Here is a 16808-nt window from a genome sequence, read left to right as displayed (position 1 = left end):
TGTGTATGTTGCTTGCATTCTGCAGGGGCTCCTTTTGGAAGTTTTGCTCTGAGATAAAAATTTCTGGTTTAAAACCAATATTTTAAATTGCTTTAAAATACACAAGAGGACTTTGATTTTACTTTGTAGGTGTTATCAAGGTAATTACCATTAATTAAATAGGGGGAAGATGAAAGACTCTAATAAGCAGTTGGGATAATGTGATAATGCTCCTCAACTATTTCCTGAGCAGAGGGACTGAGTACGCTCAAAGGACAGCAAGTTAAGCAGTCAGAGTCATTTGTGGTATGTCTACACTGCAGTGTAAGCCCAGGACTAGTAGAACTCAAGTTGCAGACTGTGGGTTTGTTAGTGTAGGCCCTGAAACCCTAGGTTCTTTTGTAAACCCAAATTAGGAATTTTTGAACCCTGGGTCTTAACCTGGGACTCCAGTGTCTACACTGTATTGTGTGGGCCCCAGTCCAACAACTCATATTTCAAACTTCCCAAAATGTGGCCACTCTAGTGTTTTGTTCATGGTGCAGTGTGGGAAAACTTGAGTGTCCACCAAACTTGACTGTCCAGAGGTCAAAGAAAGTTGGCCTAAGGGATTGTGGGATAATTTTGATGGACTTCCAGAGCATAAGTCCACTGGTGCTATGTCTACGCTGCAGACCAATAGGGCTTGTACCCTGGGTCCTGGCTTGACTCAGGCTTGGACCCTCAACCTCTGGGATCCTGGGTGGGAGCCCTGGATTAGCACAATTTATGTGTTGATGGAAAGGGGGTTAGGCTTAAGCCTGAATTCAAACCCTGAGCTTACATTGCAGTATAGCTGTACTGTTGGACAAATTACACAGCTCCCTTAAAATGAGCTGCTCATAGTATTTTCAGATTCTTCCAACTTTTTTAATGCAGAGCTCGGGAATATGAAGGATCAGAGCAGTAAGGAGAAATGTGCAGGATGTTGGAGCAGTGCAGAAGGAGAGGGGTTGGGAGGATGTAGGAAGGAGGCTATGCACCTTTGCCAACCTTTTCCCCTTGGGATTGTGTTCTGGCACAGCTATCAAGAGGCCAACACACTCCTATACAGCAACTTATTAGAGTAAGGGATCATTCAAATGCTGTGTTTTTGAAAACACAGTTGGATGACTAGGACTTAGACATTCACTGAATGCATCCAATGAAGTGAGCTGTAGCTCACGAAAGCTTATGCTCAAATACATTTGTTAGTCTCTAAGGTGCCACAAGTACTCCTTTTCTTTTTGTAGAACTCTACTCCATCCCCATGCTGCCTGCAGCAGTGAGGATGGGAATACTAGGCTCACCCTTACCATGATGCTGATGCTTGTAGGAAAATAGGGGAGCTTGGAACAGTGCAGGAGAGTGTGAGGAGGAAAAAAGAGGATCAGAGCTGTGCAGTAGGAGATACAGAGTTGGAGCTTCAGCTCTGTCCCCCAAACCTCACCACATCTATACCCCCTATTCCTGTCCCCCTTCAAAAAAAGCCCCCTCCGTGCTGAGACCGGATTGGGAGCTAGGAATTAATATGTGCAGTGCATGGCACAGGTACACAGTGCTGAGATGAAGTGAGCTGTAGCTCACGAAAGCTTATGCTCAAATAAGTTTGTTAGTCTCTAAGGTGCCACAAGTACTTCTTTTTGTGAGTGCTGAGATGGGGTAGGGAACTGAGAAAGGGCTTCCTTGGAGTATGGCACAGGCCCACAGGCTGAGAACATCTCTTCAGTCCACTTCACACCTTTCCGAACCTCCTTTCCTGCAAATGGATCTGTAGAACCCCATCCCATATACCCATACTTGGGTTAGGACTTTGTATCTACACTCTCCTTCACCTTCTGACCTCCAACTGGTACAGGTAGTCCTCAAAGCCCCATCACCTCTCCATGACCCCTCCAAACTTACAGATAGAGAGGCAAAGAGGGTGGAGAGTGTGTGTGTGTGTGTGTGAGAGAGAGGGAATGTTGGAAGAGTTAGAGCAGGAGTGTAAGAGTCTGAGTAGGTGGGGGAAGTATGAGCAGTGAGGGAGAATGTGTAGGGTTTTGGAGCAGTGCAGGGAAGAGCGGGCTAGAGAGGAGAGCATCAGAGCTGTGCTGTGGGAGATATTGGGGCATTTTAGCTCTGTCCCCTAAAAAATTCCCCATATCCATGCTCCCTCATGTCTGTCCCATACAAATGTCCTTCTCTCCATATGGAGGTGAGCTGAGGTGGGGAAACTAGGCTATGCTGGGGGGCAGAGATGGGAGATGAGATGATGCAGGGGCAGTGAAGGGACTAACATACAGCCAGTGCATCCTATGGCTGGGATAATCATTGCCAAGTAACCTTGAGCAGTAGAGTGGGAGGGCTGGGCTGTGGAAAATGGGGATGCAGAAAAATTAATTGCCCAGAAACTTAGTGAACACAGAGTTAAGGTTGCTCAGTGATGCCTCTTGCCATTCAAAAATGTAGAGATTGGCTGAACTTAAACTTCTGAAAACCAGGAAATACAGGATTATGGTATGTGCCACTCCTGCAATACAGCCTTAACTCTCCTCTCTTTGATCGATGCCCGAACACACATACTAGCATAATAACACACGTACTAACACTTTACCCTTGCAGATGCTACAAAACATTCTGGGAATGCTGCAGATGAGCACTGTAGGACAAAGTTTAACACCTTCCTTTGCTGAGGTAAAACTCAGGGTTAGGTTAGGCATAGCAAATAGGAGCTATGTACACCTAGTCTATACTCAAACACTGAGCTTTGAGACATTGCTTTCATTTACCTCTCACTAAGCCTTGAGACCAAAGTCATGTATGCCACCAACTCCCCATTAAAAGACCCCTGTGAAGTGCTACTGAGACAAACTACAGAAGTCAGCACTGAAATGAGGCATGGCTGATCCTTCATGGTAACTATGCACCTCTCCTGCTAACTTGCTGTAACTAATCCCTCCACCATTCAGCACAGCTGCAGCTAACACAGTGAATACAGCTGGAGTGCATGCAGGTAAATGCTGTAATTCAAATCTGTGGTACGCAACACAATAATTGGCATGTTTTCTTAGTCCTCCTTCGTGGCTATGCCACCAGCATTACTGGGCTATCCTCAGTGACTGTTGACAGCTCCAGGTTGCTCTGTGGGGTAGCATGAACCTTATCTTTGTAGTTCTTGGTTTTCAGAGGTTTAAGTTTATCCACTCTCCACATTCTTGAGGGAACAAGGTACTACTGGGAAACCTTAACTCTGCGGTAACAAAAATTTGGGACTAAATGTCCAAATAGATACTGCAGAATCTGAGCAAAAATTCAGGCTGTGTAAAATGTAAATGCAAGAGAAAAGAGCAGCATGGATAAGTCTAAAAGAGAATGCAAAGTATGAATTGGAGTATACATTTGTACTTAATTCTGCCAACAGTTTGGAGTGGACATTCTTAAAATTGTATGGATTCACTACAAGTGTTAAGCAAGATTGTCAGTTTCTTCTCTGAGTGATGGTCCCTGTTGTATTCCATTAAGGGTTATACACATGCACCATGCATCCAGAGCCGGATAATTTGAAAGTAGTAGTGTCTGTTGGTCCACACATGTGCCCTTGCTCTACCTCATGGTTTACTCCAAGGCAATAAAGAGTGAAGTGAACTGACTGCGCCTTCAGTTCCTTCTCACCGCTGCATGGTCTCGGTCAGAGCTTCTACTCTCCTCTCATCTCGCTGTGACACACTTTAAAAAAAATTTTTTTAGTACTGTACATAGTTCATTTTTTGTAGTTTTAATAGTAGTAATAGTTTAACATTTTAAGGACTTTGGGATGCCATTTTTGCCAATTCCCCCAGCACCATCACCTACACCCACATCTGGCTACTGGATTATGGTGAAGATGCTCTTTCTTGGACAGCAAGGAGGACCAACGCTGCATTTACTGTTTGGGAGAAGCCCACATTTCATCCAGGTGCAATATCTGCCTCTTCTTCCCAAGCCATACCCAGAAAGGCCGAGCTCTCTGGCTCCAGAAGCACCTCATGGAGGTCACCGTGAGGCCGCAGTCGAACCCAGGCGGGGGAATCTCCCCTGTATGTCAGCCTGAGAAATCCAGGAGCTCACCTCCTACCACAGAGATCCAAGCCGGTATTGCTAGTACCAGTACTGTGTACCCTGTGCCAGAGGTTGGTCGTGAGGCACAGAAGCATGCACATAAGCATGGCAGTAAGTCTTTCTCCAGGCCCAAGAAAGACAGTGCACCTTCCACAAGTTCCAGCCATGGAGAAGCGGTACGTTCCAAGGCTCACAAACAAAAAGAAGTCGCACAGACTGCTGAATCCGCCACTTCTTCTTCGAGTGGTAGCTCATGTTAATTCCATGCTAGGTGTATGCGCATGCACGGCTGCCAGAGATTTTTGCCTCAGCGGTATCCGTAGGGCCAGCTGTGGTGCTCCCTGGAGCTCCGCTCTCATGCACAGGTATATTAGGCTCCATCGGCCCTGCACCTAATCATAGAAATCATAGAATATCAGGATTGGAAGGGACCTCAGGAGGTCATCTAGTCCAACCCCATGCTCAAAGCAGGACCAATCCACAATTTTTGCCCCAAATCCCTAAATGGCCCCCTCAAGGATTGAACTCACAACCCTGGGTTTAGCAGGCCAATGCTCAAACCACCGAGCTATCCCTCCCCCCAAATCATCTAGTCCAACCCCCTGCTCAAAGCAGGACCAATCCTCAATTTTTGCTCCAGATCCCTAAATGGCCCCCTCAAGGATTGAACTCACAACCCTGGGTTTAGCAGGCCAATGCTCAAACCACTGAGCTATTCCCCCCTATTCCACCCCTGCTCAATTCCTTCTTACCACCTGTGACGGTTTCTGGAATGCCTGTTCTTTGCATCTCGCAAAGTGCTTCTAAAGTTTTTGCTGTTTTCTGTTTACATAGTTGTTATATAGTGTTTTAAGTAGTTAGTACATTAGTTTAGTTTAGTTTAGACTTGTCCCTGGGACGAGGCATGCCCCAGTCCTATAGTTTCAAGCCATGCACAGTTTGCCACAAACACATGCCAATCAGCGATCCGCACACTAGCGGCAAACAGCATGAACATGGCCGATCTCCATCCAAGAAGAAGTCCAGGAAAGTTGCGATGGGCACAGGACCCGTGCTGAGCCATCCGTCTGCACCGGGACTGCAAGGTGCAGCCTCTCTGGCCAGGGCTCCAAGCCCAGTATGAGAGCCTCCTCCAACTCCCGGGAGCAGTTGGGGCCCCAGACACCTCACGGTGCCATTGATGCCAGGGGCCTTTCAAACGTCCAAAGACTTAATGGCCCTCCGCGTGCCGCCCTCACCAAAGGAGACACACGCACGAAAGGCCCCTTCCCCTAAGGGCAAGCCACAGATGGGGCCTTCCCAGTGGCTAGTTTGGGGTCGTCGCTCGCCAGAACCTCACCAATCTTCGAGCCCGGTCTCCAGTTCCACACCCATGGTCATCAGTGCAGAGTTCATGGTCTCCGGTAGCACATTCCCGGTCTCTGGCTCCAAGGCATAGATGCAGTACCCCAAAGCCAGTCATGGTCACCACGGTATCATAGAATCATAGAATATCAGGGTTGGAAGGGACCTCAGGAGGTCATCTAGTCAAACCCCCTGCTCAAAGCAGGACCAGTCCCCAACTAAATCATCCCAGCCAGGGCTTTGTCAAGCCTGACCTTAAAAATATCTAAGGAAGGAGATTCCACCACCTCCCTAGGTAGGTACTAAGGGACCTCTTCATGACACTGGTTGGCATCATGGCACCAATCCCCAGCAGCCTGCTCCCAATCCCCAACACCTTTGCCCCATCCCAGCACACATCACTGCTGACTAGACTCCGGTCACTGTGACAGCAACAAGACTCGGCTCCTTGGCACCAATCTCACTCCCCTCGATGCCATAGCTGGGAGCAGGAGGCACTGGCTCACGGTTGGTCCAAGAGGGAGTACTCCTCGGGTTCGTAAGGAGATTTCAAGGTCCAGCCCGGGGACACTGTTCGGCCCTGGTGTCGGGCTGTCATACCGGCCTGGTAGCGGGCGTCTGGCTGCAGGGTTTATGGCCTGTGAATTGGCCTTATTGGAACCTTTGGGGATAAAGACTCTCCAGACCTTTTAGGAACCCGACTGTCATGGGAGAAGACTGATCTACCTTGAACAGGAGAGTGGAAGGCTGAGACGGCTGCCAACTGGACTTTAATTGATGAGAGGGCCAGACAGTATCCTCGCCCTAGAGATGGACTCTCTTCTTCAAATGGTAGCAGTAGAACCCATTCCTATGACTGACGAGGGCATAGGATTCTATTTCACATATTTCCTTGTATGCAAGAAGAAAGGCGGATGAAGACCAGTCTTGAACCAGTGTCGTCTCAATTGGTTCATTCGCAAGCCCAAGTTTTGTATGGTCACCTTTAGCAGCCATAATACCCTCACTGGAAAAAGGCATGTGTTTTAAGGCTCTCAATATGCAGGATCCCTATTTTCATATAAAAAGAAAAAGAGTACTTGTGGCACCTTAGAGACTAACAAATTTATTTGAGCATGAGCTTTTGTGAGCTACAGCTCACTTCATTGGATGCATTCAGTGGAATAGACACCTATTCAACCCAAAGAAGGTTCCTGAGATTTGCAGTAGGCCATTGACACTTCCAACATAGTGTCTTACCGATCGGATTCACCACTGCTCCATGAGTCTTCAGCAAAGTTTTCTGTGTAGTGGCGGCCCACTGCCCGACGTCAGGGGGTCCTTATATTCCCGTACCTTGATGACTGGCTGCTAGCAGCATGACCCAAAAGGAAGGCTTGAGCTTCAACCTGCATGCTTTTAAGGCTCCTCTCCTCCCTGGGGGTGAGCATAAATGGCGAAAAATCAACTTTGGATCCCACACAGTCACTAGAATTCATAGGGGCCAACATCAATGCGATCTTGAGTCAAGCCTACCTACCAAGGGAGGGACTTCTTCCAGATGGTACAAGAGTTGATTGCCAAAATTATCATTAGCCCTTCTGTTGTGGTCCAGACATGCCTTTCCCACCTTGGCCACATGGCGGCTTGCACATATGTCACCACCTTCACTCGTCTTCACCTTTGCTGCCTCCAGCTGTGGTTCCAGAGTGTCTGTTTTCCCTTGCTACATACCATGGACCTCCTGTGACAATTCTCCCAGAGGTATTCCTCTCCCTCCACTACTGGACAGGCCCATGTCTGGTTTGCACCAGGAGACCATTCCTTCCATCCTCCCCAAGCACGGTGATCATCTATGTACTTGAAAACTGTTATCACATCTCCTCTCAGTCTTTTCTTTTCCAGACTAAACAAACTCAGTTTTTTCAATCTTCCCTCATAGGTCATGCTTTCTAGACCTTTAATTATTTTTGTTGCTCTTCTCTGGACTTTCTCCAGTTTGTCCACATCATTCCTGAAATGTGGTGCCCAGAACTGGACACAATACTCCAGTTGAGGCCTAATCAGCGCGGAGTAAAGCAGAAGAATTACTTCTTGTGTCTTTCTTACAACATTCCTGCTAATACATCCCAGAATGATGTTTGCTTTTTTTTCAGTAGTGTTACACTGTTGACTCATATTTAGCTTGCGGTCCACTATGACCCCCAGAACCCTTTCCACAGTACTCCTTCCTAGGTAGTCATTTCCTATTCTATAAGTATGCAACTGATTGTTTCTTCCTAAATGGAGTACTTTGCATTTGTCCTTATTGAATTTCATCCTGTTTGCTTCAGACCATTTCTCCAGTTTGTCCAGATCATTTAGAATTTTAATCCTATCCTCCAAAGTACTTGCAATCCCTCCCAAACTTTATAAGTGTACTCTCTGTGCCATTATCTAAATCATGGATAAAGATATTGAACATAGTGGCTATTAGTGCTTTCCACCCCCCTGTGGCCGGGCACTCTGTATTTACACATCCATTGAATAGTAGGCTTTGGAAAGGCCTCCTTCGGACCCCCAATGGGACCTCAACGTCGTCCTTTCAACCTTAATGAATTCACCCTTTGAATTTTGGCCTCATGCTCCCTGTCTCTTCTTTCCAAGAAGGTCACATTCCTGGTAGCTATTACTTCTGTAAGAAGGGTAGGAGAACTGGGGGGTCATGACGGTGAACCCCCTGCCCTTTTACCATTCCATAAGGACAGAGTTTCTCTGCATCTGCACCCCAAGTTTATGCCAAAGGTTGTATCCTGCTTTCACCTCAACCAACCCGTACACTTACTGCTTTCTTCCTGAAGCCTCACTCCTTGGCAAAGGAACGGGGCATTCACTTCCTTGTTATCAACAGGGCCTTTGCCTTCTACCTGCAGAGAATGAGACCATTCAGGAAGTCCCCTCGACTGTTTATTGTGGTAGCTGAAAGGATTAAGGGATAGACAGTTTCCACACAGAGGATTTCTAATTGGATTTCAGGGTGCATTACGCTCTGCTATCAGTTGTTGGGACTGTCTCCATCCTTTGGGGTATGAGCCCATTCCACAACAGCGCAAACATAAACTACAGCCGCACTTCACGATGTACCACTTTCTGACATATGTAGGATGGCCATGTGGAGCTTGGGTACATACCTTTGCTGCTCATTATGCCTTGGTATATGACTCTTGTTAATCATCCTCAGTAGAACACAATAGGGACCATCACGCAAAGAAGAAGATATTACTTACCTGTAACTGAAGGTTTTTCAAGATGTGTGGTCCCTATCTGTGTTCCAATCCCACCTTCCTTCCCCTCTGGATCTGTTCGATTTGCAGTGGAGAAGGAACTGAGGGTGCGGTCAGTCCGCCCCGCCCTTTATCGCCTCAGATGAAACCATGAGACAGAGAAAGGGTGCATGCAAATTTTCCAGCTCCAGATATATGGTGCATGCATATAACCCTCAGTGGAATACAGATAGGGACGACACATCTAGAAGAACTGCCAGTTACAGGTAACAAGTATCAGGGGGTTCCATGTTCGTCTGTATCCACAAAAACAAGGAGTCCAGTGGCACCTTAAAGACTAACAGATTTATTTGAGCATAAGCTTTCATGGGTAAAAACCTCACTTCTTGCATCTGAAGAAGTGAGGTTTTTACCCATGAAAGCTTATGCTCAAATAAATCTGTTAGTCTTTAAGGTGCCACCGGACTCCCAGTTACAGGCAACTAACTCCTCTTCCATATTAATCCAAACTGAAACCATTTTGAAAGAAGTTATTCAAGTCCTGATCCATATGGTATTCACTGTAGGTGCACGTGCGCTCCATGTTCCCAGGACCAGAAATTCTTCAGTAGCAGGGTCTATTGGTCCTCGCCTGTGCAGTACTTCTCTTCATGCTGCAAACCAAGGACATAAGTAGTGACATGGACTGATCGCCCCTTCTGTTCCTCTTTTATTGCTCACAGTTTGTCTAGTTTAATTAATAGAGTTTTTGAGGGGCTTACTTCCCCACCCTGTCTCTCTCCAACACTGGGGCTTTTGCCCAGGGGTCTGGCTTCAAATTTTGCCTCACCTGCTCCTACATCTTCCTGGTGAGCGAGCCTCATGAGACCTATCTCTGCTGCTTAATGGAGGCACATGCATGGGATTTGCCACTCATTTCCCCCTTGCACCAGGAAAGTTCAAGAGTTCTGGGACTGCCGATACCTTATGGAGGTAGCCCTGAGGTCTACATCAGATTTAGGGCCCTCCTGTTCTCCAACTCAAGACTGGAATTGCCAACTAGCTCTCCCCTGGCACTCTTCAAAGTCAAAAGGCTCCATTAAGTGAAGGCATGACCAGGGGAAAGAGAAGCGGGATAGAAAGCTGGCTAGATCATCAGGCTCAACGGGTAGTGATCAATGGCTCCATGTCTAGTTGGCAGCCGGTATCAAGCAGAGCACCCTAAGGGTCGGTCCTGGGGCCGGTTTTGTTCAATATCTTCATTAATGATCTGGAGGATGGCATGGACTGCACCCTCAGCAAGTTTGAAGATGACACTAAACTGGGAGGAGAGGTAGATACGCTGGAGGGTAGGGATAGGATACAGAGGGACCTAGACAAATTGGAGGATTGGGCCAAAAGAAATCTGATGAGGTTCAGCAAAGACAAGTGCAGAGTCTTGCATTTAGGACGGAAGAATCCCATGCACCGCTACAGACTAGGGACTGAATGGCTAGGCAGCAGTTCTGAAGGAAAGGACCTAAAGGTTACAGTGGACAAGAAGCTGGATATGAGTCAACAGTGTGCCCTTGTTGCCAAGAAGGCATTACGGCATTTTGGGCTGTATAAGTAGGGACATTGCCAGCAGGTCGAGGGACGTGATCGTTCCCCTCTATTCGACACTGGTGAGGCCTCATCTGGAGTACTGTGTCCAGTTTTGGGCCCCACACTACAAGAAGGACGTGGAAAAATTGGAAAGCGTCCAGCGGAGGGCAACAAAAATGATTAGGCGACTGGAACACATGACTTATGAGGAGAGGCTGAGGGAACTGGGATTGTTTAGTCTGCAGAAGAGAAGAATGAGGGGGGATTTGATAGCTGCTTTCAACTGCCTGAAAGGGGGTTCCAAAGAGGATGGAACTAGACTGTTCTGCAGATGACAGAACATGGAGTAATGGTCTCAGGTTGCAGTGGGGGAGGTTTAGGTTGGATATTAGGAAAAACTTTTTCACTAGGAAGGTGGTGAAGCACTGGAATGAGTTACCTAGGGAGGTGGTGGAATCTCCTTCCTTAGAGGTTTTTAAGACCCGGCTTGACAAAGCCCTGGCTGGGATGATTTAGTCGGGGATTGGTCCTGCTTTGAGCAGGGGGTTGGACTAGATGACCTCCTGAGGTCCCTTCCAACCCTGATATTCTATGATTCAGCACAAGAGGGCAAAGATGGCTGCTCATAAATCCATGAAACAGAGAGCAGCTGCATTCCCTTCCCTGAGGTTCAAGTGAGACTTCATGCCCTTAACATGGATCTGGTTCATCTGGAGCTTACTGTGAGATCGAGCAGGCACCAAAAGTAGTAAGGAGTGCGCACCCTCTACACCTGCAATACCACACCATGTACCTAAGCCTGTGCTGCTTGTCCCAACACCAAAGACACCAGCTTGCCCTCCTCTGGCGAAACCGAGATACATCCTGATGCAGGATCTGGCTATCTACTTGGATTGGGGTCCCCAATCCTGATGGAACTGGTGTTAATGCAGGACATCGAAATACCATCCATCTACTATAAACAGATCCTTCGCTCCAGCAACAAAGCTATGATGTCAGGATGCTCTGTTCCTAACCCACCTCTACCTGTGCCACCCTCATGCAGGTGACATCAACAGCCCCACTTCTTGAGTCAGAGGAACCTCACAGGAGGAACAAGAGATGGTACCTATTGCAGGTTCCGTCAAGGACCTCCCCACAACAGCCTAGCCCTGATAGGACTTCCAGGGTTTCATGGAGACCTTTCCATATCCAGGATCCATATTTACCATCGAGGGAGCACTGGTACTCACCATATAGTCCATCTCTCTACCCTTACAACCCTACATGGTTACACTGGGGTGCATGGTACCATTACCATCAGATCCCAGAGTATTATACATGCCAACCTTACCCTCCATTGTTTAGAGAGGAAGCACTAGTGGGATATCAAGAGACACAGCCAGTACTGCTGGAACCACCAACACTTATGTCCTCATCCCCAGATGAGACAGTACTGCCAATCTCTCCCTCTCTGTTGGATGATTACAGGTAGTACCAGGAGCTGCCCAGGAGGATAGTCGACACCCTCCAAATTCCACTGGAGGAAGTGCAGGATCCAGCACACAAGCTAGTAGATATCCTCCACTCAATGGCTCCTGCCAAAGTGGCTTTAAGAATGAATGAAGCTATCTTAGACCCAGCTAAGGACATTTGGCAGATCCCAGCCGCCTGTGCTCCTACCTCAAAGAGATCTGGAAAGAGATAGATTGTCCCCCCTAAAGGTACAGAATATTTATTTTTCCACCCCAACTCTAACTCATTGGTAGTCCAGGCAGCCACCAAACACAGTAGACTCTACCATCCAAAAGCCACCCCCTCAGATAAAGAGGCTAAGAGGCTAGACCCTGTTGGGATGAAACTCCTTTTCCAGATCATGAACTACCAAACCAGCATGTTGAAGTATGACTTCCTCATTTACAACAGGCTGGTAGAGTTCTCTGACAAACTGCCCCCAGAAAGTAAGCCTCAATTCCAGGCTATACTCAATCAGGGGAAGCTAGTTGCCTGATCACTATTACAGGAGTCACTTAATGCAGCAGACGCAGTGTCCCGCTCACTAGCAAACTTGGTGGTCTGAGACGAGCATCCTCATTGCAGACATCTGGGTTCCCAAGGGAGATACAAGCAACAGCAAAGGACATCCACTTTGAAGGGAACACCCTCTTCAGTGAGAAGACTGGTGAGGAACCCCACTCACTGAAAGATTCTCTTGCCACCCTCATTTGTTGGGTATTTATACCCCACTATTACGGACAAAATTCTCAAGACCACAATAACAGAGATACCAGCCACTGCCACGGTTGTTTTACCACCAACAGTCCTATGGTCCACTAAGAAAGCCCAGAAGACTGCAACAGGGCAGGTGCTCAGCTCCATCACCATCTTCCCCAGACTCATCAGCCCTCTAAAAAGGTGTTTTGATGAATTGCTCGAGAGCTGTCAACCAGTTGTTTTTGTACCACCTTCACCCCAGTTTGGCGGTCACCTAGCCCATTTTCTTCCATGATGGCAGATTTAACAGATTGGTTCTGGACATAATTTCTACTGGCTTATACCATCAAGTTCCAGTTGACCCCACCTCTCAAACTCCCTTCCCTTTCAGGGACCCCTCATGAGAGCATTCTCAAAACAGGGAGAGAACTCCTTGATCCATCTAGGAGCCATAGAGTCTATACCTCTCAAATATAGTGGAAAGAATTTTTTCTCCAGGTACTTCCTGTTTCTAAAGAAGATGGGGTTGGAGGCCAATCCTGGACTTCAGACAGTTGAACGTCTTCATCCATCATACAAGATACAGGAAGGTTATGTTGGCTGCCATAATGTCATTGCTGAATGAACACAACTGGTTTACTGCTCACAGTCTAATATTTCCACTCCAATATTCACCCAACCCTCAGGATATTTCTGCACTTTATGATGGGCATGTACCACTTACAGTTCAAAGTACTTCCCTTTGGGCTATCAGATGTTAGGATATTATTATTAATAATAATAATCCAAGGATATTAACGAAATCCATAGGAGTGGTAGGAACCCGCTTATCTATTACATATTTCCCTATCTAGTTGATTGGCTTCTCAAGGATCGGTCCTACCAAGAAGTACAGATGGCAGTGACCTGAACTTGTGCCAGTCCTTTGAGTTTCAATTAAATGCAGGAAAGTCCACTGTAACACCTACATGGACTATAGAATGTATTGGAGCAGCCCTGGATTCAATCATGACCAAAGTATTCTGATCACTGGACAGGTTTCTACCTTTGAGGGCAGGTGGCAATGTGCATTATGTGACCCCGTTCACCAGATGGCACCTGCCAAGTCTTCAGACTTGGTTAAAATCAGCCTATATTTCGAATAAGGACTCCTTTGAAAAGAAGGTCTCCTACCCACCTTCAGTTCAAGCCTGTCTCACCTAGTGGGAAAAGAGGAACATGTGTAGAGATCCCTTTTACTCACTCTCCTCCCATGATAACACTCATTCCTGATGCATCTCTCCTGACTTGGGGAGTATACCTGGATGACCACATAGCCCAAGGTTCATAGACCCCACAAGAGTCCACACTTGACATTAACCTGCTATAGCTACATTTGTCTGCGAGTCATGCAGACACTTCCTATCCATCATCTGCTCTACTCAAGTTCAGATCAGGTCAGACAGCATGTCCGCTGTTTATTATATAAACAAGCAAGGTCCACACCACTATCCACGGAAGTGGTACAGCTATGAAACTGATGCACCCAGCTCAGCATCACTCTCTCCACAGTACATCTTCGAGGAGTTACGAATTCCCTGGCAGATAGGTTCATCAGACATTCAGCTAGGATCATGAATGGGAGCTCCACTTTTCAGTGGTCCAACAAAGTTCACAACAATGGGGGTATCTATCCTGGAGCCTCTTTGACACCCAAGAAAACAAGAAATGCCAAGTTTATTGCTTTTGCAACAGCCACAGTCTGGACTCAAGACAGGTTGCCATCCTATTCCCAAGGTCAGAACCATTAATGTATGCCTTCTCTCCCATTCCCCTGAGACCATGTGTTCTCCACAAAATACAGAGTGACGGTAATTCTAATAGCGCCACGGTAGCTGGTGGCCCTGTCTGTTTTGGTTTACTGCAGTGACCCTGCAAATGACCACCTGCAGATGCATTCACCAGCAATCATTTCCCACACTACTCTCTCAAAATTGGGGGCAGCACCAACCATCCCATCTCAACTTCCTTACAGCTTACAGCCTGGGTTTTGGTACGGCAACAGGCTCAGAGTGAACTTGCTCAAAAGAGGTGCAATCCGTCTTGCTTAATAGTAGAAAATCTTTTACATGTAAGCGTTACACTGCTAAGTGGAAGCATTTTTCCCTGTGATGCCAGAAACATCACCTTTCACCAGCGAAGTCAGAATGTCTCTGTATCCTTGACTACCTCCTCTACCTAAAGCCATCCAGATTTCCAGGCAGTGCACTGAGAGTATCTGGCACGTATTAGTGCATTTAACCATCCTGTAGAGAGCGACTCAGTTTTTGTTCATCCCATGACAAGTCTGATTACTTAAGGGTATTGTTAGAACTTTCCTTCCTGTATCTCGACCTATACCTCCCTGGGATCTAAATTTAGTACTGGCAGCACTTATGTGGCCTCTGTTTGAGCTCTTGGCTTCATGCTCCTTCCTGTATTTATTAGTGAAAGTGGATTTTTTAATAGTGATTACTTCTGCTCAGAATGTAGGTAAGCTTGGTGCCCTCATGGCAGACATGCCTTAAACAGTCTGTCATAGAGACAAGGCGTCCTTCTGACTACATCCTGAGTTTGTTCCTAAGGTCTTGTCAAACTTCCATCCGAATGAAACAATTCATTAACCTATATTTTACCTGAAACCTCACAACACTAGAAACGATGGGAGATAATACGCTCTACATGTTTGAAGAGCCCTGGCTTTCTGCTTTGTTGGCAAAAAGAAAAGGAGTACTTGTGGCACCTTAGAGACTAACCAATTTATTTGAGCCTATGCGTTCGTGAGCTTTGTTGGATAAAGCCATTTTGAAGATCTCCCCGACTGTTAGTTTCCTTCACCAAGAGAATGAAGGGCAAGGCCATAGTTCTGAAAGACTCCCAAGGCACATCTCTGGCTGCCATCCTCCTTTGCTACCAGAGTGCAGAAGCTCCTCCTCTGTGATATATCAAAACTCACTCAACTGGGGCATATGCTCCCTCAGTAGCATCACTGCAAGGTGTCCAACTTTCTGAAATCTGCAGAGCTGCTACTTGGAGCTCGATCCATACATTTACTAGGCACTATGCTCTGACTCAGGCCTTGGCAGATGGTGCATCATTTGGTTCTCCAGTCCTTCAGACTGTGATGCCAAATATCTCCTTACACCCTACCCCTAAAAAAGCACTGCTTGGGAATCACCCACAGTGAATAGTCATAGGGCCTAGCACTCGAAGAAGCATTGGAGTTCTTTGAGATGTGTGGTCGCCATGGGTGTTCATGACCCACACTCCTTCCCCTCTGCTTTGGATCTTCGCATGATTTGTGGTAGAGTAGGAACTGAAAGGGCGGGTGGTCTATGTCTCCACTTATACCTTTGGTTCACAGCATGAGGAACCGTAGTGCACAGGTGCAGACCAGTGGACACTGCTATTAAAGAATTTCCAGTCTCAGGGGCATGGAATGCATGCGCACCCATAGTGAATACCCAAAGGAGTGGTGGGCAGCCTGCGGGCCACATGCGGTCCACTGGGGTAATCCGCTGGCGAGCCGCAAGACAGTGTGTTTACATTGACCATCCGCATGCACAACACCCACAGCTCCCAGTGGCTGCAGTTCGCTGTTCCTGGCCAATGGGAGCTGTGGGAAGCGGCGGCCAGCACGCCCCTGCAGCCCGCGTTCCCATTGGCCGGGAACAGCGAACTGCAGCCATTGACCTGCAGACGGTCAATATAAACAAACTTTCTCAGCCCGCCAGTGGATTACTCTGATGGGCCGCGTGGCCCATGGGCCCCAGGTTGCCCACCACTGACCCAAAGGTTCTACACATCTTGAAGAACTCCAGTTACTTTAATGTAAGTAATCTTCCTTGTCTTGCTGCCTTCTGCCTATGCAACTGCAAAGCAGTAAACACAGAAAGAATACTAAGTACAATATACAGAATGTTACAGGGTAGGACCAAAATTTCTTCTGAATGCCCTGCTCTGGCTTCTGGTCATATATAAAAGGGTGTTACCCTGAGAGGGGAGAGCCCCCCCCCACTGCAACTTGAGACCATTACTCCTCGTTCTGTCATCTGCTACCATTGAGAACAGTCTAGAGCCATCCTCTTTGGAACCCCCTTTCAGGTAGTTGAAAGCAGCTATCAAATCCCCCCTCATTCTTCTCTTCTGCAGACTAAACAATCCCAGCTCTCTCAGCCTCTCCTCATAAGTCATGTGTTCTAGACCCCTAATCATTTTTGTTGCCCTTCGCTGGACTCTCTCCAATTTATCCACATCCTTCTTGTAGTGTGGGGCCCAAAACTGGACACAGTACTCCAGATGAGGCCTCACCAATGTTGAATAGAGGGGAACGATCACGTCCCTCGATCTGCTCGCTATGCCCCTACTTAT

General features: G+C 47.2%; 1 protein-coding gene across 47 annotated transcripts in view; it reads left to right on the top strand.

Annotated features, from left to right (window-relative positions):
• The window catches only part of EIF4G3 (eukaryotic translation initiation factor 4 gamma 3), a 457314-nt gene that overhangs the window by 377313 nt on the left and 63193 nt on the right, over positions 1 to 16808 (top strand). The gene's annotated exons all lie outside the window — the stretch shown is intronic.

The sequence above is a fragment of the Caretta caretta genome, chromosome 18 (genome assembly GCF_965140235.1).
Source record: "Caretta caretta isolate rCarCar2 chromosome 18, rCarCar1.hap1, whole genome shotgun sequence".
NCBI classification, from domain to species: Eukaryota; Metazoa; Chordata; order Testudines; family Cheloniidae; genus Caretta; species Caretta caretta.
This window is presented reverse-complemented; position numbering and strand designations above follow the sequence as displayed.